Source organism: Mustela lutreola, chromosome 6, assembly GCF_030435805.1.
Source record: "Mustela lutreola isolate mMusLut2 chromosome 6, mMusLut2.pri, whole genome shotgun sequence".
NCBI classification, from domain to species: Eukaryota; Metazoa; Chordata; class Mammalia; order Carnivora; family Mustelidae; genus Mustela; species Mustela lutreola.
The window spans coordinates 12,103,522-12,126,470 of record NC_081295.1 but is presented as its reverse complement, the minus strand read 5'-3'; the positions used below and the strand labels follow the sequence as shown (position 1 = coordinate 12,126,470).

Genomic DNA, 22,949 nt, shown 5'->3' with positions numbered 1-22,949 from the left:
GGGGCAGCCCGAGAGGTCCCAGGGGTGGTGGTTGGGCAGAGACCACCATGGAAGCCTTGTCGGGACCAACTGACTTGCCAATCACACATGTACCCATGCTCCGAAGCTTTCTACTGCCAATTCCTCAACCCACTCCAGCTCAGCTTCTTGCAAATGGTATTTCCCAGAAGTTGGTAATATATTCTCCTAAAGATTTAATAGAAGAAAAGTTGGCTGCTTATTTGAAAAGTATGCTCTTGGCTGCCAACTCCAAGTGCCTTAAATTAATGTTGACAAATGGGGGATGTATTAGCAAAGCATCCATCTCTAGTGCCTGATGGAGCTCAAGACGTGCATGTAAATCATTCAGATGACAATTTTCTGGGCTGAGCGCTCGGCATTTACCTGCCACAACTCAGTGCACCTGTTCACAGATGACAGCGCTGGGACACTGAGGATGATTTGAGACGACTGTCACTCAGGAGCAAAATGACTTCCAAAAATCGAAACGCAAGCTTGGAGCTGTCTCCAAATCCTCTCGAATTCCCCTTTAAAACACATCAGCAAATGCTCACCTGGACTAACATAAAGATATCAACTTACCCCCTGGACTTGAACTTTATGGCTGTCAAGCTGCACTGAAGCCATCTTTGGAGACCTGTTCACTGAAACCCACCCACCCTTCTTTGTGAAATGAATATGTGCAAGTGGAAAATTAGTTTCTGGGCTCATTTTAGGAGGCGATTGTCCCCAAACCTGAAGGGTTTAATATTTAAACTACTTATTTTTTCCTTATTTACCTGGTAAACTTGGCAGCGTTGGCGACTGTCATAATTGTGTTCAGAGTCCAAAAATCATTTCACAGAGTATATTTCAGGTATAATATGGTTCAATGTCCTGAACCAAGGTTATCTTGCCAACACCTTTGAGTGCTTTGTGGCAGCCAAGGATGGTACCCGGTACAGGGAGGTCATGTGCGTGACATGCCCGGACCTTGCGGGTTCCCATCGGGTGACGCTTTGCAGATGAGACTGTATGTGCAGCAATCCTGCAACGGTTACTTATTGAATTTTCTCTTCGATTCTCCATATTTTTTCATGGTAGCCACCCGCGTGTCTCTCACACTGACAGGAAAGGGCTGAGTGGATGAGAGCGACAGATTTGGGGAGACGCCAACACTGTTCACAGAAATCTCTGCCAGTCGTTTTTGTTTTTTTTTTTTTCTTTTTTTGGCCAGTTGAATATTTCTTTGAGATTTTTGATCGTTTTATTTTCCCAAGAGACCCATAGAGAAAGAAAGGAAGGGGAGAAGGAGGATTGGCAGAGGGAGGATCCACGGAAAAAGAAAAGAAAGGAGAGAGAATGAAAAGAAGGAAGAAAGGGAAGCTGGGGGGGGACAGGAATGGAGAGTACGAGAGGGAAGGGAACGAGAAAGAGGAAAAAGGAAAGAAAGAAAAGGAGAGAAAAAGAAAGAAGAGAAGAGAAAAGAAAAAGAAAAAGAAAGCCCGTCCTGCAGTCAAGCCCACCCACTTTTAAAACACTGCCTCTCTGAGAAGAGTTTAGCTCGGGTCACACTTTCCCTCCAGCCGCCATCTTCCACGGTGGCTGTTGGCACAGGCCATCGGACCATTACAGATGGCACCGGGGGAGGGCGCTGGGCCGGCCTTCTTACTTCTCCTGGACTTGCGCTGGGGCCCGAGTGGGGAATACCCATGTCGGCTGCCAAGTGAAGCATTTTCGTAGCCTGAGTCACACAGACAGACCTTTCGTCTGAGAGCACAAAACAGGCAAAGAAAGCACAGAATGCTGATCCTGAAAGGCAGGGGAAGGCCCACGGTTCCGTACCGTTATACCCACTCAGGGTAATTCTTAACTCCATTATTCTGTGCTTCTGTTTTGTGGGAGGGTCATGCGAACTGCTAATGAGAGGGCGAGCTGGGGTCCCCTCCTCACTGTTTTCTCTAGACCCTGCTTTGAAGCCCTGTGCCACAAACCAGCATGGAGGCTGGCAAGTCTGTTCATCACTGGGGCTTAATTAAAATACACTGAGCCTTGCAGAAACTTGTGGGTTAGAGTAATGGAAAGTTTAGGGAATCAGAAACAGAGACAGATCCCAGGAAGAAAGGTCACATTTCCTCTCCAGCCCTGGATTTCTCGCCTTCCCTTTCCGCCCAGACTTCGTGTTCATTGCTTCTCGAAATGTATCCGTTATTTTTCTAAAAAAGAACAAATCAATTTTATGATTACAAGTATTTGGTATTTACATACACAGAGGCATTATCCAAATGTTCCACTGTTTCATATTCCTTCGTATTGCATTAACTTACAAACACGTATTTTTTTCATGCCCCTACTACGTGTTCAGCAAGTGTGGGGTGCCAGGGATGCCGTTGTGAGCCGAGCTGGACCAGCTGGGCTGCTTTCCTCAAGGGAAGTCTTGGTGGCGTCTCTTGGTCTTTCCATCATGTTAAGAGCACAGCATTTGGCTTGGTCTTGGGAAGTGAGCTCGACTTTCACAAAGTGTCAAATGGTTAAGAAAAATAAATGGTTTTGAATACAGCACTTGTTACCAGCAAATAATTACATATCATTGAACATGTCTCTCTAACAGTGATGAGACAGCAGTATCCTGCAAAACATGATGTACACATGTTACTTCCAGCTCCGTGAATCAGTCAGCACGGCTTCCCACAAGTGTTGCTTCAGTTGTTGGCTGAGCTAAGGCGCTTTGGGACAGTGTCCCAGTGTACAGCTTCTACATCCAAATCAACTGTGTGTGTTTGTAAAAATTCCCATTTTTTTTTAGTCTCAGGGCAGGTCCACAGAATAGAATCTCAAGCACTGGGATCAGACACCCGCCTTTCCAGCAAGAATGCCGCCAGGCATTATTGTTCAGAGTAAAATTTAGAAGTGTTGTTTTTGAGAGGCATCTGGGTGGCTCAGTCGGTTAAGTGTCCTACCCTTGATTTTGGCTCAGATCATGATCCTGGGGTGTGAGATCGAGCCCCACATTAGGCTCTGTGCCAGGTATGGAGCCTGCTTGGAATTCTCTCTCTCTCTCTTTCTCTCTCGCTCTGTTCTTGCCCCCTGCTGTGCACACACATGCACACACACTCTCTCTAAAAAGAAGAGAGAGAGAGAGTATTATTTTTGAGCTTTTCTCATTAAAATCAATGCAAAAGCAGTCCATCAATTGAGTCAAACTAAACAAACCCAACCCAGCCTTTGGGGTGGGGAGCTGATATCAGCTAGGTCTATGATAAGTTTCCTGTGGCAACACATAACCCTTCCCCTCCCAAAGCAATAAATAATGATATAATATTGCTGTGTTGAGCTGGTTGGGCCAAGGACGGACCTTCATCAGGTCATTTGCTTTCTCACTTTCTTTATCTGCAGAGCGAAGTCGTGGAATTAATGATCTTTATGCACCTTTTTTGTTCACGTGAAGACACGAAGCAGGTTCCTGCCATGATGGCCAGTACTTTTATCCCTTCCTGTCTACACCACCTTCCCACATCTGACACAAACAGTGGCCACCAGGAGATTAAGGCAGAGAGAAAGAATAGGATTAGCACAACAGAAACACGTCTTAAGTAAATTATGCCTTCAGACTCTAATTCTAATTATTTTTTCTTGTCGTCTTCTTTCTCATGAACAACGTCCTTTGTTCTGTTAGTGACTGAGTTCATCATTTTAAGTGATTCATTCATGTATTAATCCATTTATTGAACACTTAAGAGTGCCCAGGTTATTCCAGGATAGGGCCATGTGTTGAGGATGTAGAAATGCACAATAGTTGGACGGACCTCATATGGCCTTCTTCCTCCTAAAACTGGTATATTTAGCCATAGTCCATTGACACCCTTTCCAATCCTAGTTTCCCCCTCCTGAAGGAGTGGTGTAGAAAATATTTTTAAAACATAAAGACAACAACAACAACAACAACAACAAAAAGACAAGTTGGGGAAGGGCAGAGGGGGAGAGAAAATCTCAAGCAGGCTCCATGCCCAGCGTGGAGCCAACTCAGGACTCGATCTCATGGCCCTGAGGTTATGACCTGAGCTAAAATCAAGAGTCAGATGCTTAACCAACAGAGCTACTGCAGGAACCCCTAAGAACCCTTCTTTAAAAACACCTTGGGGCCCTGGGTGGCTCGGTTGGTTAAAGTCTCTGCCTTCGGCTCGGGTCATGATCTCAGGGACCTGGGATTGATCCCCGCATCAGGCTCTCTGTTCAGCGGGGAGTCTGCTTCCTCCTCTTTCTCTGCCTGCCTCTGCCCCTACTTGAGATCTTTTTCAAAAAAATAAAATCTTTTAGAAAAATAAAAATAAAATAAAAACATCTTGGGGCCCTGGGTGGCTCAGTCAGTTAAGTGCCTGACTCTTGATATTGGCTCAGGTCATGATCTCAGGGTTGTGAGATCAAGCACTGTATAGGGATAGAGGCTGTGTGCGGAGCTTGACTAAAATTCTCTCTCCCTCTGCCCCTCCCTCACCCTCACAAGTGCACTCATGCGCATTCTCTCTAAAAAAAATTTTTTTTTAAACTGATTTTCCCTTAATTATATTGGAATGTTTTTAATGACAAAATTCATGAAAGGGCTACAGTGTTTCCAAAATTTTTCTTGCTTAGTTGATACCACTTAAGTGTTTTAAACTAGGGGGCTGCCTGGACTTAGGAGTTTCTATCTATATCTTGGATTCAAGGTGGGAAAATGGTATTTAGATTTATCTTCCTGATCAATTTTATATTCAGGAGAGAACTCTACCATGAAGCTGTTTTACTCAGCTGTTGTTCATTTCACACAACCTGAGCAGATTTTTGATTAAGGTTTACAGGCAAGTCATGATATAAATTATGCAACCCCCCCCCCCCAAGACATGGACAGACTCTGCCCTCGTTTTGTAGGAAGAGCCCGTGAGTGAGCACAGAAGTCTCCCTCCCTCCGCATCCCGAGATGTGAAACAGTCTGTGCCATCCCTCTGCCTCCGTTTAGAAACGTGCATTTTCCCATCACAGAGAACCTCCTCTGTTGCGATTACTAAGTTAAAACAACACAAAATTTCTTTTTCCTTCATTGGGTATGTAAAGCAATACCCAAAGTTCCGCAGTCCAGTTCAATGGTGAGCTGACCCTCCCGCAGGACCATGAGAGGCAGGGAGTATTTTCCCCAGAGGGTTGGCAGAAATGGGAGCTCATGCCTCCTTCATCGGGCAAACTGTCGTTTGGGTGAGGAAGAAATGCCACGGCGGGAATCAGAGGGGCTGTGCGCAGCCCTGGGTGGGAAACAGGTGCGGGGGGCTCCGGGCGCTGGCGGTGGCACATGGTTCCCGCTTCCAATTCCAGACCTTTCCCAGCACTGCTCGTGAAATAGAAATCCTGAATGCTCTTTTCTGGTGCCTTCTTACTACGCAGTAAATGACTGATTTCATATCATTGGGGAAGCTTTTTCCAAAGACTAAAACTAGACTCACGCTGCTGGAGAAAGTAGAAAAGCATATGTGCGTGTGGGAGGTGGGGCGGTAATTTGAGGCACGGCTGCGTTTGCTTTTTATGAATGTTTCACATTTCCGCGGAGGAATGCAGAGACTCCAACACGCAGGACCGTGCAGTGCGATTGTGAAAAGCAGGTACAGGCCAGCTTGTTTTATTTTTTTATGAGAGAGAGAGAGAAACAGAGTGTAAGTGGAGGTGGGAGGTGGGGCAGAGAGAGAATCTTAAACAGGCTCCATGCCCAGCACTGAGCCCTCTGGGGGCTCGATCTTCGTGACCTGAGCCGAAATCAGGAGTCCCACACTTAATGCACTGAGCCACCCAGGTGCCCAGATTTTAAAAATTTTTATATTGAAAAATCACCTCCTTCAAAACATCTGAGAATTCTCAAAATTCCATATATCTAATAAATTACACATAATACCAGTTATAATTTTGAAAAACCTGATATTTAAAAACTAATGATGTTAATGTATTAAAATATACATATATATGAGTCCTGGTGGGGCCATGCCCTGAACACCACACTTACCTCTCCACGACAACCCAGTGACGTAGGACTGTCCCTACTTTACATATGGGGAAACTGAAGAAGCCTAAGGAAAATGAAGGAATTTATCTGAAGTCAAACAGCTAGAAACTAATGGAAGCAGGGTGAGAGCCCACGTGTTTATTTTGACTAGGGACCATATCCAGCGGTTCCGCATTTCCTCAGCAAGGTCGTGAGCAGAGAAGCTATGCAGGCTGTTTGCTCATCATCTTATTATCTGGAATATTTTCTACTCCTATTGTCTAATTTTGTTGTCACCATTTTTCACAGCCACTGGATCAACAGCCACATTTGTCCCTTTCACTTTAATAATGTCAAGGGGGCGCCTGGGTGGCTCAGTTGGTTGAAGGTGTGACTCCTGATTTCACCTCAGGACAAGTTTCCAGGCTCCTGAGATTGAGTCCCGCGTCAGGCTCTGCACTCAGCGTGGAGTCTGCTTGGGAGTCTCTCCCTCTTCTTCTGCCCCTCCCCAGGCTCGTGTGCTCTCTTTCTCTCTCACTCAAATAAATAAATAAATCTTAAAAAGAAAGGAATATCTATGTATTTTGGGGAGTAACCGAAAATAAAACCACAGGAAGAACACAGGAAGACCGTATCACCTTGGAGATTGTGTTGAAGAACTAAGCTTTGAAATGCTACATAATCTTGTATTTTCCCTTTGATTCAGGCTCAGGTGTAAGACTTAGATATTTTACAAAGTACCCCATGTCCTTTTTAATGGCAGCTCGAACAGGCCTTCGGGTAGAGATGCTGCAGTTGGGCATTAAGCTAAGGCCGTAACTGTCTGTGAGCCTCCAGGCTGATGACGGACACATGACTCCAGTTCCCCGGGCCCGGCTTCTTTGCTTCCGTGTTGAACGACAACATGCTAGGTATTAGGTGTCACTGCCCCCACTTCCTTGGCCCCCAAAATGTCCGAGAGTGGGATAAGCCTTCCTCATCATGCTCTGTAACGTCCTCTAGAGTGGAAGCCATGTCTTCCTATTTTCAGGGCCTTGTGCTGCCTGGCACAGAGTACATCCTTAGTTGATGAATAGGGAATACGTAAATAAAGGAGCCCTGTTTGAGCAAATGGCAGACGAAATGGGTTCTGTGTCTTGATATCACACTATTTTTATGAAAATGTGGTCATAGAAGAATATTTCAGCTCCCAGGTTGGGAATCTATGGTCCAGACGTTCAAATAAAGCCTCAATAAAAGAACTAGAAACTCAGAAGACTTCCAAGAAAAAAGTGCCCTGCACAAATAAATTGTAAATATTGCTTAGATAGGAATCTTCCTCATGTCTTCCCATGACCAAAGTTTGGTACTTTAAGCTGGCCCTACATCTGTAGGCCTTCCTCTAAAATGGGAAGTTCCAAACAAGAGCCATTCTGGGGTAAACCACGGTGCCTAAGTATGGATATAAATGGCTGAAAGCAAATATTGAGTTTTGGGGGGCAACTTGTAGCAGCTTCCACAAATGGTATATTATAGAAAACATACACCAATGACAGTGAAATCATTACTTTTTTAAAAAAAGAAAATTACTATTGTCTATAGATAATATAACCCACAATCATGTATGAAGCGGTGTTTGCCATGTTGCTGTCCTTTTGAACAGATAAGAGGTTGTCTATAGTGCAATAAAAATTCACGAACATTCCATGGCCAGAAGGGCACTTGGAGAGCACCGAGGCCCCCAAGGTCTTTTCAGGGTCTTGCCTGTGGTGCTGGGAGGGACCTGGCCGAGGCGTGGCCAGGAGGGGACATCCTCGAGGCAGCTCTAGCTTTTCGATTATACTCCACGGATACTGAAATCCAAGATCTTTCCTGTGCAAGGAGGAATTCTGAAAGTGTCTGCTCAGCCCCGCTGTGTCGTTATAGAAAAGGCCTCCAATTTGAAAATTCAGTCTTTCGTAATATTGTAACATGGAGATAAAATATCCCTACTCCCCTTAGTATTCCTGACGGAGTCCCCTGCAGCCAAAAAACGGTCGTGACACTTGTTCTCTTCCTGTGGCACTTGGTCTGTCTGGTAGACAGTGATTTGCGTGCACCTCTGGCCACGTCTTGGGCTGCTTTCCCTAGTTACTAGGCCCGTATATTCATGTTTTCCTTTGCCCTTGCTTTTGAACCCGGACTTTACGACTTCTATTAGCCACGAAAACTTGGACAAGTTATTTCTTCTGTCTTGGCTTCAGTTGTCTCATCTGCAAAACAGTTTCTACCCTTTTGGGTTGATTTGAAGATGAGCTGGGAGAGCGGGACGCCTGGCGTGCCAAAACCACCGAGGAGAGCCCTCTGTCATCAGTAATGATACTCTTGAGTAGAACCAAGGTTTGACCCTGGCTCTTTCCTCATCAGGGAGGAGCTCTGAGGATCTGCTCGCAGCCCAGAGCTGCCAGCGCTGCTGAAGCCCGAGGTCCTTTTCTGGGTGCCCCGTTGCTTCTGGGTGGCAGCTTCTCCACGAAGTCACCCCACTCTGCTGCTTCTCCACGTGGGACCTGCAGATGTGTTTGTATCATGATGCCTTGAGTCACGTGAGTGTGGCAGATTGTTGTATCAAAAGGTTTAAGCTGAGCTCAGGATGTTGCTACTCTTCCTTCCCCTCAACGGCACCCCTCAGGAGTCCAGGATGGAGAAAAGCAAATACTTCTGAGCAGCAGCTTTGCTCAAGAAACCATGCCAAAGCTGCGGCATTTAAAACAGAGTGTGAAGCACTGCCCTGCCTTTTAGGACCCTCCAGTCCTGTCGCCAAGATGGGGTGTAGTATCAGAAGGCAGCTGACCACCCCAGGGATGTTTTATGCAGTGACAGTGTGGTACAAAGGAAAATAAGTGAAGATCAAGGTGGCTAGAGAGGTCTGCCCTGGGAGTGCGAGTCCTTGGTCTCAAGGAGCTTGCTGTCTTTGTGCTCTCTGTGCCAGAGGAAGGACACTGAGAGCAAGTTTGCTTTTCAGGGCAGAAGGAATCCTTGGGTTGATGGACTCTGGCGGGACTTCAAGAAGATTCAATAGCCAATTGAAACAAGCAAAATCTGGAGGTGAGCCCATGAAGGTGGAGTGGTATTTCACCTCGAGAACTTGAGTTTGAAGCTGGGGAGCGTGAGCAGACTTGGCCAATAGGCAAATGCGATCGGGCTTAATGCTGAGATCCAAAAAGTCCTTCCAGTCCTAATGATGTTTCTGTCCTTTCTTACACAAAGACCAAGTACCTTAAAAGCTAGAGCCCTGATGTTTGATGTCAAGAGTCTGTGTGATGAACGCTGGTTTTCTAACATTTTAATTAAAATTACATCAGCACAGAAGAAGGCACTGGTTCTCAGATACAGCTTTGCCGATCTACTCCGATGATCACACCTGTGTAACCACATCCTGGCTCAACAAATAGAACACTACTGGCACATCTCCCTTCCCTGGTCCATTCCCAGTCACCAGAGGCAACCGCTATCCCAACGCCTACACCAGACATTAGTGTCACCTGTTTCTAACTTTCTAGAAATGGAACTACCTAGTACCAATTAATTTATGCCTGGCTCCTTTCTCTCAACCTTACGTTGGTAAGATTCATTCAAGAGTTGACTTATTTACTATACTGAGCAGTATTCCATGATATGAATGTGTCACACTCGCTCCATTCTGCTATTGAGGGACACTTGGATTGTGTCTTCTTTGGACTATCACATACCAGTAATGTCGCTATAAATACTCTTATACCTACACTGAGCAGATTTAAGTGTGTTTCTGGTAGGTATATGCATGGGAGTAGAATTTCAGGATCCTAAATTCTGCATCGATTCATTTTCTATAGTTGCTGTTACAAAGTTTTTCCAAAGTGACTGTATGAATTTATACTCGCACAGGAGTTCTGAGCCTTATACACAGCTTTGCTGACTCTTGAGATGATCATCTTTTTAGTTTTAGCCATTTGGAGGGCATAATCTAGGGTCTCTTTGTTGTCTTAATTTTTAGTTCCCTGATGACTGATGTAGAATATTTTTTCACATTTTAATGAGCTATTTGGGTATCTTTTTTGTATAGTAAATTTTCCAGTCTTTTGCCCATTTTTAATTGCAATGACCGATTGTTTTAGTTAATTAATTTGTCTAAGTTCTATGCATTGCTTGGATGCTAGACTTTTATGGGGCCCAATTCTTGAAGATACCTTCTCTCTGGCTGTCTTGGTAGCTTAGTGATCGGCAAACGTCTCTAGGAGAAAAAGTAGCTCCTCTCTCCAGAATTCTCTTTTCTCAGAGATTTTGGTCCTAGACCTCAGTTTCTGGGCAGCTCTTTAATGACTCCAAACATGAGTATGTGTACCTGATGGTTTATCTGGATTTACTGCTAGTTTTTCACTTCCGAAGGGTTGACCTATTATAAGCTCTTCTTCCATCTCTAGAAGCATTAAGTTAAGATCTTTTGGGCATCTCAAAGGAAAACGTAGAATAGAGAAGCATGTGTGATATCCTATGGACAATGACCCCTGACCCTATGTGCAAACGTGGTCTGAGACTGGAGAGAAACACCTGTCCTGGGCTGGGGCACAGGGCCGGGGGAGCTGGGCTACAGAGACGATCAGAGTTTAGCTGGTTGCTGTGTGAGGCTGTGCCCTTGTCCCTAGGGATGGGGATAAAATAACCTAGAGAAGATCTGGAGATCCCAAAGCAGTGTCCTGGGGGTCAGCCCCTAGGAAATTGGGGCCTCTTGAGAAGCCCCCATCCAGTGGTGCAGTGATTTGGAAAAAACAAAACAAAACAGCTTTAGACTGAGAGGCAGAGGACAGCTTTTAAGTCCTGTGTGTCCCAAAGGCCCCAAGTGCTGTGGGAGGGGGACTTCCCAAACCTGTCTGTTCTCCAAAGAAAGGCACAGAGCTGGGCCAAAAATGGCCCAGCAGACTAGAAGAGGCCTCTAGGTTGACATAGGAACACACCCTCTTGGAGTCCTGCTGGTGGGAGCCTGTGTGGGGCTTGTGCGGTGCTGTTTACCATGAAGGCCAAGTGTGATGTCCGGTCCAGGCTAGATAGACTCAGAGCCCTCAGGTGTGTGTGCCAGTCACATATCCCTCATGCCAGGCGGCTCTGCTGTCATTCAAAGGAATCCCTCACCTGCCCGCACCCCCTGGCCTCCTCCTGGAGGCCCTCATATCCAGAGAGGAGAAAAGGAGTAGGGAACTCGGGGGGGAGGGGGCATCTGAAATTAACAAAATAAGTGTCTGAAAGAGACCAGATTTCTACACTAGAAGGGACTGAATTTCTTTGGTGATGACATTTAGTATCCTTCACCTGTTGTGGCTTGAATCATGGTTCCTCAAAAGATATGCTCAAGTCCTGACTCTTGGTATTTGTGAATGTGACCTTATCTGGAAATAGGATCTTACTGATAAAACCGTGTTAAGTTGAGGTCATTAGCAAGGGCTCCAAATTCTGTATGTCTGGTGTTCCTAGAAGAGACAGAGACCCACAGGAAAAACCCCACCAGACGGCAGAGGTTGGAGTGATGTGTTCACAAGCCAAGGAACGCCAAGGATTTCAGGCAACTACGAGAAGCTAAAAGAAAGTCATGGGACAGATTGTCCCCTAGAGCCTTAACAGAGACCATGGCCCTGCTGACACCTTGATCTCAGATTTCTAGTTTCCAGAACTGTGCGAGAATAGATTTCTATTGTTTAAAGACACCAGTGTACGGTGACTTGTTACCACCTCCTAGCAAACTAATGCAACTACTAACTAGAAATGGGGTCTGGTGGACTGAATTGAGTTCAAGAAGGGAAGAAGAAAGATAATTAGATTTCTGTATCTGTCCCCACATTTTATATTCAACTCAGGATCTGAGCCCATGTTTTCCTTGTGAGGGGGATTCAGGTGACTCCGTGTCCTCATTGTGCAGATCTGCCTGTCTCCACGTAGGAGCTCTCAAGTTTGTATCTACCTTAAGCACACCAGCATGGCAAGGCTCAGGGGGCTTTTGCTTTTCCGATTCTTGTTTCATGACTAGCCTAAACTTGCTTGAGTCAGGACTGACACCGATTGAGGAAATAGATACGGTTTACAACCGTGTGAACTTTGCAATAAGAGATAACTCGGGCCAAGGTCTCACCAGGAAGGGAATTACAGAAAGTACTCAATGCAGTCACAATATTTTCTCATATAAATGTGTACCATTAGGGTCGATCTGTCGGAGTGATTGATGGGCTGCGGGGAGGCCTCCTCTATTAAATTGCCCTCATTGCTCATACGAATGTCTGAGAGTCCACAATGTCTTATTATTCCTTTCATTCTCAAAGGCATCGTCAGTTTTTCGATTAAACACCAATGTCCCCTGAGAAGGTTCACAGCGTGAGCTCTTAGCAACAGCCAGTGGTTGTTTCTTATGTGATGTCTATCCTGGGACCTAGAGGAGATATTGGGGAAGGGACCCAGAAGGCTATGGTCAGCTTCCCAATGCGGTCTAGGGCTCGGTCATTATAATCAACAGCTAATATTTCATAAACATCCATGTGGTAACAACGATAATTAACATGGAAATCTGGAACTTTGTTTTCCAAGTGGAAAGGAGTTCATTAATAAAATGAAGAGTCCTGTCTTCCCCGTGCAATTAGTGATCTGACCTATCCACTCTGGGTCAGCTGGGAGACAGCTCTATGACGGCGGACATGTTGCTTACCCTTTTTATGACCCAGGTATCTCCACGTCTGTGAAATGGGACAATAGTGTCACCTACCTCATGAGACACTTACAAGATACAAATGAAATACATTATCTGAATCACTGAGCTCAGGGCTTGGCACAGAGTAAATGCTCAATAAATGTTAGTATATCACCGGTCTCTGAATTTCCTCTCCCTAGGCTAGTAGACAGTTGAGTTTCTTTACGCAATGCTGGTTTTGTGCTAAAATCATCTGTGTTGTTCCACAGAGTGATCCAGGGCTGTGTTGTGAATGTGAATTCAGATATCAGCCCGTCAAAGAGCATTGGATACTGTGCCACATATTGTGTATTTTTCGTGTTTGATAATATGTTGAAAAGCAAGCATCAGCATAAAAGAATTCTGTAATTGTTTGTAGCTTGTATGTCACATGGTGCTTACTGTGTGCTTTACAAGGTAGGAACTCATTTACTCCGCAGCCGATCCCATCTGGCGCACTCTGTTACTATCGTCATTGACCCACGAGGAAACAGGCTTGGAGGGGTCACAAAACGAGTGCAAGACATGGAGCCGGGATTTAAACCAGACATTCTGACTCCAGTGGGGGCCGTTCGCTGTTACACTGTGCCACAAGAGTACATGAACACACACATGGGTGCACAGGTGCGCACACACAACGAGCCACCCAGGCGTCCCAGGGAGAGGAGATTGTTGAATGTTTCCTCCACCGAGCACTGAGCTCCATGCTGCAGATAACGTCTTTCATTTGCATCTTGTTACTGCCTAAGGCGACAGGTAATGTTATTGTCCCATTTCCCAGATGGGGAGTATACCCCCATCCTAGAGTCCACGGATAGTTAGGGAGGGGAACGAATCCTCAAAATGCAGTGAAAGGACAGAGCTGGTGCCACCCAGACAGACCCTGGGAGGTGTTCACGGACAGATGCCACTTTCCCAGGTCCCAAAGCACCAGAGAGTTATCAGGACCTTGTGATTGTGAGGGCTTCTGCCCATTCCCATTTCGGTGGGAATGGTGGAGAGGAGGAGAGGTTTGGATGCTTTTTAGAAGGTGACCAGGAAAAGGCTGGAGGAACAAATTTTGGGTATGAAGGTCAGGAAAGATCAGAGGCAGCTCCGAGGTGTGTGGGAATTAGGGACACTGCTGAGTGAGGTAGGGAGCAAGACAGAGGAGGAGGGAGTCTGGGGAGGTGGCAGAATGGCGAGGTGGGTGTGGACAGGCCAGGGGCTGGGAGTTAGGTAGCAAGGCATCATTCTCTGGAACTTTGGTTTTTTGTCCTTCTCCGCTTGTAAGTCTTTGTTTTGCTGCAATTGTGATGGACGGGAAGAAAATGGGAATAAAATGTAACTTTTAGGAGGAATAGATGAGGAGTAGAAGGTGACCCTCTGACGCACTGCTTGTTCAGTTACTCCTCATAGGAGCTGGACGTGTGTAGGGTCACCACTGCATCCCTGGGGTCAGACCTCCCCTCCGCTGCTCAGCTGGCCCTCGGGACAGTGCTGGGGAGACCGGAGAGTGCTCCTCTCAGAACGGCTTCTTTCTCATGACCTCACTGTGATGACAAAAGGCAGATTTCTCAGCCACTTCCTTCTCCAGTGGGCAAACCCGGACCGCCTTCAGGTTTCTGTGTGAGCAGGTAGGGACAGGAACTCAGCCGGCTTCTAATAATACTCGAGGGGGGCGCATTTCTCAGTTAAATTCCAGGTTGTTAGGACTCCGCATAAATTAACAAGATCTTGTGGTAGGAAATGGTGCTTGAACAAAGAAATTTTCTAAAACATGTGCTAAATTGGGTCTACCTCAGTAGAAGGAACCAAAATTGTTTTATACATTCTCTGTGGCATTGCTGGCAAGGAGTAGAGATTTGCAGATGAGAGAGACAGCCAGGCTGTGAGGCGAGAGGGAAAAAGTAGAGCAGCCCCCCCTGCCCCGCACTGAGCTTCTGTGTCATCTTCCGATCTCATGGCTGCTTGTTTAAAACAGACTGTCTGTTTTTATTAGGGAATTCCACAAGGGAAAGCGTGTTTGCAGAGACTCATTCCAATGACGGAATAATAAAATACACAAATGTAGTTCTCCATACTTTCTTGGGAGGGCTGGGTAAAACACGTGGGGTAAGGAAGGAAGTAAACTATTCCAGAGGCATAAAGAATAGACAACAGCTCTATTTCCTTTCTTTCTTTTCTTTTTAGAAAAATGGTAAAATACCAGTATTTTAAAAATTCAACATTGGAGAAAAATTCACGGCAGAAAGATGTCACCAGTCCCGTACCTTTGAGAGATCTCAGCAGATACTGATGGTAATTTTAAAATAATCTAGAAGAGAAAATGTTAATGTCAAATTTGTTTTTTATTTTTTAATGGAAACCTATTTCTTATAGTGTAAAGATATAATCTCATCTCTTGTAGAAAGGTTATAAGTAGTCCTATAGAAAACTGGATCTAATTTAAAAGTCTGAAGTTTGGATTTTAAAGCTTGTGGCTTATTTAAAACTTATAGTTAGAAAGTTTGGATTAAAAAAGGGAAAGAATAGCTATACATCTAAGGTATTATTGCTCTAACTTAAGACAACAAGGATCCATTAATTCTGTATCTGTTAATTCAATAAGTATTTAGGTTATATTCTAGACACGAAGTTTAAAAACCAGATTTTTTTCTGTCTGACATCATTTCCTCATTCTATTACTAATGTTTGTAAACTCCTTTTAAAAAATGCAATAGGGTAAGGCCATTAGGTGAATCAGCTAAGTCTATATGTACTGACATGCAAATATATATATCCCATATGTATATGAATAGTTGATATATATAACACATTTGATGAATATAATAGTCCACTATAATGTTTTTAGGGTACCCTAAGACTTTTTCTTTCTTTTGAGATATACTGGACTTTAAAAAAATTGACAAGCATATAAATCTGAGCTCCAGGTCAGGTTTTAGCTCATTTAATACCCTTGTTTTGAATACCCTAGCTTGTACCCCAACCCAAGTACTATATCATCACCAAATTATAACTTTCTAAGGAGGTACAAAATCATTCATGCATGCCTCTTCAACTGTATAGCAGTGCACCTGAACAGATTTCATACCTCTGCTTACAAAGAGAAAGCTGCTAGTCTAATATCCAGGCCAAGTCCATTCTCTAGGTAGTTCAATTTAAAAAGATCACTTCCCGTCTAAAGATCCCGTCTGTAATCAGTCGACTCCATGCCAGCAACCCTCCACTCCAAATGTGGCATGAGCTGTCTTTGTCAGCAAGCAGAAGTGTATCTATTTCTCCTTTCTTCTGGCCCACGTAGACCTGTGGCATCCAGATGCCACATGCAAATGCTTCCGATAAGAAGCAGCAGTAGCATGAACCTAATAGAAGGTTAGGAAGAAAATGCTGCTCAGGGGAGAGTGGAAATGTCTGAACATAATGAACAGGGTTGGGAGGAAGTAAAAGGAATTCAGGAAGCGTCCAACCAGGGAAGCTGTGATGGTGTCCAAGAGCAAGTGTCACAGGATGAGGGGATTGAGAAAGTGGAACTCGGGGCCATAAAGGGAAACTTGAGAGAAAAGCTGTGCTTGTGTTTTGTAAATTTTGCATTTCACAGAAATTTTGTGGGTTCAGCAAACACAATTCCTATGCTGAAAGCTCCAGTGAAAAGAAATGCTGGCTATATACAACCATCTGGTGAGCAAGAATTGACTGGACATCCTTAAGGTGTGTAGCATTATAATAGGCACTTTATTGGATTCAGAAAATAGTTAACTTAAAGAGACAGCACAGCAAATCACCCCGTGGAGATACAGCTTAGAAACAGTTTGAAAAATATCGCCTGAGGTATACGAGCAGGAGATTTGTTTACTAATCTCAGAGTGTATGCTACACAGAAGGGATCGCTGGGGGTCTTCTCCGGGAGCAAAGGACCTTGCTGGCACTACAAGCCCAGCTGCTGCACTCTTCTGTGGACCCACCTCCTCCAGTACACACTTGTCTGGAGCCCATCCAAAGTGGGGCCACAGGCCCGGCAGTGTTCAGGCAGCCCTGGCAGTGACCAGCACCACTGTAAGGTGATTCCCACTTCCCACCCTGAGAAGAGGGAAAGATGACCATGTACACCCAGTCCCAACAGTGGGTTGGGAGCAGACATCTGGTCAGATCGCAGGCCCTACTCACTAACAAAAGCTTCTTGTCACAACATGGAGAAAGAGCCCTGAAGTTCAGTGTTAACACATTGTTGGCAAATGTCTAGTCTGACTCAATTCAAACACAAGACAGCCCCAGACTGGCTCACTAACAACCACAGGGACACACTTCTGCCCACAACAGGCAAAGAGAGCCATTTCAGACAATTGGTCTGAAGGCAAAAGCAGCTAAAGCCCAACAGTAGGGCACACACAACACACATAGAAGTCACCCCTGATGTGCCAGTTGCTGGTGAACAGGGGACACTGTGCCACAGGGCACTACAGAAGCTCTTCTACAAAACTACTTGCAAGAACAGGAGATGTAGCTGACTTTTCTAACACATAGAAGCAGGCACAGAGAGTTAGACAAAATAAGACAGAGGAATATGTCCCAGATGAAAGAACAAGACAAAATGACAGCAAGAGACCTAAATGAAATGGAGATAAGTAATGTGAGACCTAAATGAAATGGAGATAAGTAATGTGCCCAAAAGAGAATATAAAATAATGGTCACAAAGATACGCACTGGACTTGAGAAAACAGTGGAGGACTTCAATGGGACCCTTAACAAAGAGACAGAAAACATAAAAAAGAACCAATCAGAGATGAAGAGATAAATAACTGAAATTAAAAATACACTGGATTGGGGAGGGGCACCTAGGTGGGTCAGTCAATTGATCAGCCACTCTTGATTTTGGCCCAGGTCATGATCTTAGGGTCCTGGGATCAAGCGCTATGTTGCGCTCTACGCCCAGCAGGGAGTCTGCTTGAAGACTTTCTCTTTCTCCTTCCCCTCTGCCTCTCCCCCAGCTTGTATGCGTGCTTTCTCTCTCTCAAATAAATAAACAAATATTTTTTTTAAAAAAGATTTTATTTATTTATTTGAGAAAGCATAAGCATGGGGAGCAGGAGAGGGAGAAGGGAAGCCCAACATGAAGCTCCAGTCCAGGACCCTGGGATCACAACCAGAGCCAAGGCAGACACTTAACCAGCTGAGCCACCCTGGTGCCCCTAAATAAATCTTAAAAAAAAAAAAAATACACTGGATGGAATAAGTAGTAGATTAGAAGAAGTAGAAGAATGAATCAGTGACCTGGAGGACATAGTAATGGAAAGTAATCAACCTGAAGAGGAGAGAGGAAAAAAAAAAAGAAAAAAGTTTTAGGGAGCTCAGTGACACCAACAAGTATAATAACATTTGCATTACAGAGATTCTAGAAAGAGAAGAGAGAGAAAAGGGGCAAAAAATTTATTTGAAGTAATAACAGCTGAAAACTTCCCAAATCTGGGGAAGGAAACAAAAATCTAGATGCAGGAGGTACAGAGAGCCCCAAACAAAATCAAGCCAAGGAGGTCCACACCAAGACACATAATAATTAAAATGGCAAAATGTAGTGATAAGGAGAGAATTTTCAAAGCACCAAGAGAAAAGAAAACAATTATATACAAGGGAAACCCCATAAGGCTTAGCTGATTTTTTAGCAGAAACTTTGCAGGCCCTGGGTACCTGGGTGTGTCAGCCAGTTAAGCATCTGCCTTTTTGGCTCAGGTCACAATCTCAGGGGCCTAGGATTAAGCCCTGGGACAGGCTCCCCACTCAGTGGGGAGTCTGTTTCTCCATCTTCCTCTCCCTATCCCTCTGCCCTCCACCCCACTCATACTCTCTTTCCAAAAATGAATAAGTAAATAAATCTTATAAAAAAAAAAGAAAGCCAATGAACCATGAGAGAAGATAGCAAGAGAAGAAACAGAGAAGAACTATAAAAACAACCGTAAAACAAGTAATAAAATGGCAACAAGTACATATCTATTAATAATTACCTTGAATGTAAATGGACTGAATTCTCTAATCAAAAGACACAGGGTGATTGAATGGATAAAAAAGGAAGGCTACCTGATGGCTAGCGATGATGAACATTTGTTCATGTGTCTGATAGCCATTTGTATGTCTTCATTGGAGAAGTGTCTGTTCATATCTTCTGCCCATTTTTTGATCTGCTTGTCTGTTTTGTGTGTGTTGAGTTTGAGGAGTTCATTATAGATCCTGGATATCAACCTTTTGTCTGTACTGTCATTTGCAAATATCTTCTCCCATTCCGTGGGTTGCCTCTTTGTTTTTTTTTTTGACTGTTTCCTTTGCTATGCAGAAGCTTTTGATTTTGAGCAAGTCCCAAAAGTTCATCATCACTAGCCATCAGGGAGATTCAAATTAAAACCACATTGAGATACCACCTTACACCAGATAGAATGGCCAAAATTAACAAGACAGGAAACATGTGTTGGAGGGGATGTGGAGAAAGGGGAATCCTCTTACACTGTTGGTGGGAATGCAAGTTGGTGCAGCCTAATTGGAGAATAGTGTGGAGATTCCTCAAGAAATTAAAAATAGAACTTCCCTATGACCCTGCAATTGCACTCCTGGGTATTTACCCCAAAGATACAGATGTAGTGAAAAGAAGGGCCATCTGTACCCCAATGTTTATAGCAGCAATGGCCACGGTCGCCAAACTGTGGAAAGAACCAAGATGCCCTTCAACGGACGAATGGATAAGGAAGATGTGGTCCATATACACTATGGAGTATTATGCCTCCATCAGAAAGGATGGATACCCAACTTTTGTAGCAACATGGATGGGACTGGAAGAGATTATGCTGAGTGAAATCAGTCAAGCAGAGAGAGTCAATTATCATATGGTTTCACTTATTTGTGGAGCATAACAAATAGCATGGAGGACATGGGGAGATAGAGAGGAGAAGGGAATTGGGGGAAATTGGAAGGGGAGGTGTACCATGAGAGACTATGGACTCTGAAAAACAATCTGAGGGTTCTGAAGAGGCGGGGGTGGGAGGTCGGGGTACCAGGTGGTGGGTATTATAGAGGGCACAGATTGCATGGAGCACTGGGTATGGTGCAAAAATAATAAATACTGTTATGCCAAAAATAAATAAAAAATAAATTTAAAAAAATCTTAACAGAAAAAAAAAAAGGAAGGCTACCTATCTATATGCTACCTATACGTTAGACCTAAAGACACATGCATATTGAAAGTGAAGGGATAGAAGAACATTCATTATGCAAATGGAAGTGAAAAGAAAGCTGGAATAGCAATACTTACATCAGACAAAATAGATTTTAAAACAAATTATAATAAGGGACAAAGAAGGACACAATATAATCATAAGGGGGACAATCCAACAAGAAGATATAACAATTGTAAATATTTATGCACCCAAATCCAAAAAGCAGTTAATAACAAACATAAAGGAATTAATCAATTGTGATATAATAATGGTAAGTGATGTTAACTCCTCACTTATATCCATAGATAGATCATCCAAACAGAAAATCAAGGAAATAGTAGCTTTGAATGACACATGGAACCAGATGGATCTAACAGATAGTTCAGAACATTCCATCCTAAAACAGGAGAATACATATTCTTTTCAAGTGCATGTGGGACATTCTCCAGAATAGATCACATATTAGGCTACAAAACATATCTCAGCCAGTTTGAAAAAAAAAATAAACAAGTCATACCATGCATCTTTTCTGATCACTGCACTATAAAATTAGAAATCAATCACAAGAAAAAATTTAGAAAGAACACCAATACATGGAGGTTAAATAACACGCTACTAAGCAGTGAATATATCAACCAAGAAATCAAAGAGGAAATTAAAAATACATGGAGACCAATGAAAATGAAAACACAATGGTCCAAAAATCTTTGGGATGCAACAAAAGTTGTTATAAGAAGGAGGTTTATAGCAATACAGGCCTACCTCAAGAAGAAAGAAACATCTCAAACAACCTAACCTTACACCTAAAGGAGCTAGAAAAAGAAGAATAACCCCCAAACCTAAAAACAGTAGAAGGAAGGAAATAATAAAAACTAGGAGAGAAATAAATAAAAAAGAAATGAAAAAAAAAATCAATGAAACCACCAGTTGATTCTTAGAAAAGATCAACAAAACTGATACACCTTTAGCTAGACTCCTTAGAGAGAGAGAGAAGACTCAAACTAAACCAGAAATGAAAGAGGAGGATACACAACAACCAACACCATAGAAGTACAAAGATTGTAAGAGAATATTTATGAAAAAGTTATGTACCAATAAATTGGACAACCTAGAAGAAAAGGATAAATACCTAGAAACATATAATCTCCCAAAACTGAACCAGGAAGAAATAGAAAGTTTAAACAGATGAATTACCAGCAAAAAAAAAAAAAAAAAAAAAAAAAAAAAAAAAAATTGAATCAGTAATTAAAAAAACAAAACAAAAACAAAAACAAAAAACTCCCCAACAAACAAAAGTCCAGCTTCACAGGTGAATTCTACCAAATGTTTAAAAAAAATACCTACTCTTCTCAAACTGTTCCAAAAAATAGAAGAGGAAGGAAAACTTCCAAATTTATTTTATGAGGCCAGTATTACCCTGATATCAAAACCAGATAAATATACTACCAAAAAAGAGAACTGTAGGCCAATAACTTGGATTAACATAGATGTAAACATCCTCAACAAACTCAGCAAAATACTAGCAAAATGACTCTAACCATATTTTTAAAAAATCACTCACCATGATTAGTGGAATTTATTCCTGGGATGTATGGAAAATCAATACATCAGTGTGATACCCCATATCAATAAGAGAAAGGATCAATCAATCAATCAGTGTGATACCCCATATCAATAAGAGAAAGGATAAAAACCATATGATCATTTTGATAGATGCAGAAAAACATTTCACCAAGTACAATGAACAACCATCATGATAAAAACTTTCAACATAGTAGTTTTGAAGGGAACATACCTCAACATAATAAAGGCCATTTATGAAAAACTCACAGCTAACATCATACTTAATGGTGAAAACCAGAGCATTTCCCTATTGTCAGGAATAAGACAAGGAAGCCCACTCTCACCACTTTCATTCAACATAGTACTGGAAGTCCCAGCCACAGCAATCAGACAAGAAAAAGAACTAAAAGGCATCCAAATTGGTAAGGAAGAAGTAAGACTTTCACTATTTGCATATGACATGGTACTATATATAGAAAACGCTAAAGACTCCACCAAAAAATTGACTAGAACTGGTAAATGAATTCAATAAGGTCATGGTATACAAAATCAGTGCACAGAAATCCATCTCATTTCTAAGCATTAACGATGAAATGGCAAAAAAGGAAACTAAGAAAATGAACCCATTTATAATGACACCAAAAATAATAAAATGCCTAGGAATCAACCTAACCAAAGAGGCGAAAGGCCTGTACTCTAACAACTATAAAACACTGATGAGAGAAAGTGAAGATGACACAAATGGAAAGACATTCCGTGCTCATGGATTGGAAGGATAAATATTGTGAAAATGTCCATAGTACTGATAGCAATCTGTAGCAATCCCCATCAAAACACCAACAGCATCTTTCACATAAGTAGCATTAACAATCCTAAAATTTATATGGAACCACAAAAGACCCAGAATAGCCAAAACAATCTTGGAAAGGAAGAACAAAATTGGATGTATCACAATGTCAGATGTAAAGATATAATATATAACTGTAGTATTCAAAATAGTATGGTACTGGCACAAAAATAAATACACAGATCAATGGAACAGAATAGAAAACCCAGAAATAAACCTGTGATTATATAGTCAATTAATCTTAGACAAAGGTAGAAAGAATATGCAACGGGAAAGAAGTCTTTTCAACAAATGGTTTTGGGAAAAGAGACCACTTTCTTATGATGCCATAAACAAAAATAAATTTTAAATGGATTAAAGACCTAAATGTGAAAACTGAAACCATAAAAATCCTAGAATAAACCACAGGTGGTAATGTTTTTGGCATCAGCCATAGCAACTTTTTTCTCCTGAGGCAAGGGAAACAAAAGCAAAAATAAACTAGTGGCACTATGTCACAATAAAATCTTGTGCACAGCAAAGGAAACAATGAACAAAACTAAAAGGCATACAACTCTCACACAGGCTCACAACTATATGGCAACTAATCTTCAACAAAGCAGGAATGAATATCCAGTGGAAAAAAGACAATCTCTTTGGGTACCTGGGTGACTTAGTTAAGCATCTGCCTTTGG

General features: G+C 42.9%; 1 protein-coding gene across 5 annotated transcripts in view; it reads left to right on the top strand.

The window, feature by feature from the left end:
* SCAF8 (SR-related CTD associated factor 8) overlaps nt 1-22,949 on the top strand; it is a 225,641-nt gene that overhangs the window by 199,499 nt on the left and 3,193 nt on the right. The window contains exons 23-26 of one of the 5 annotated variants that reach the window (XR_009354465.1): nt 8,369-8,544; nt 8,964-9,046; nt 14,859-14,966; nt 16,267-16,376. The exons of 1 other annotated variant lie outside the window; for it this stretch is intronic. The gene's annotated coding sequence lies outside the window, so the exon portion shown is untranslated. The remainder of the gene's footprint in view (nt 1-8,368; nt 8,545-8,963; nt 9,047-14,858; nt 14,967-16,266; nt 16,377-22,949) is intronic. 3 more of the 5 variants (XR_009354463.1, XR_009354466.1, XR_009354464.1) reach the window with 3 other exon arrangements.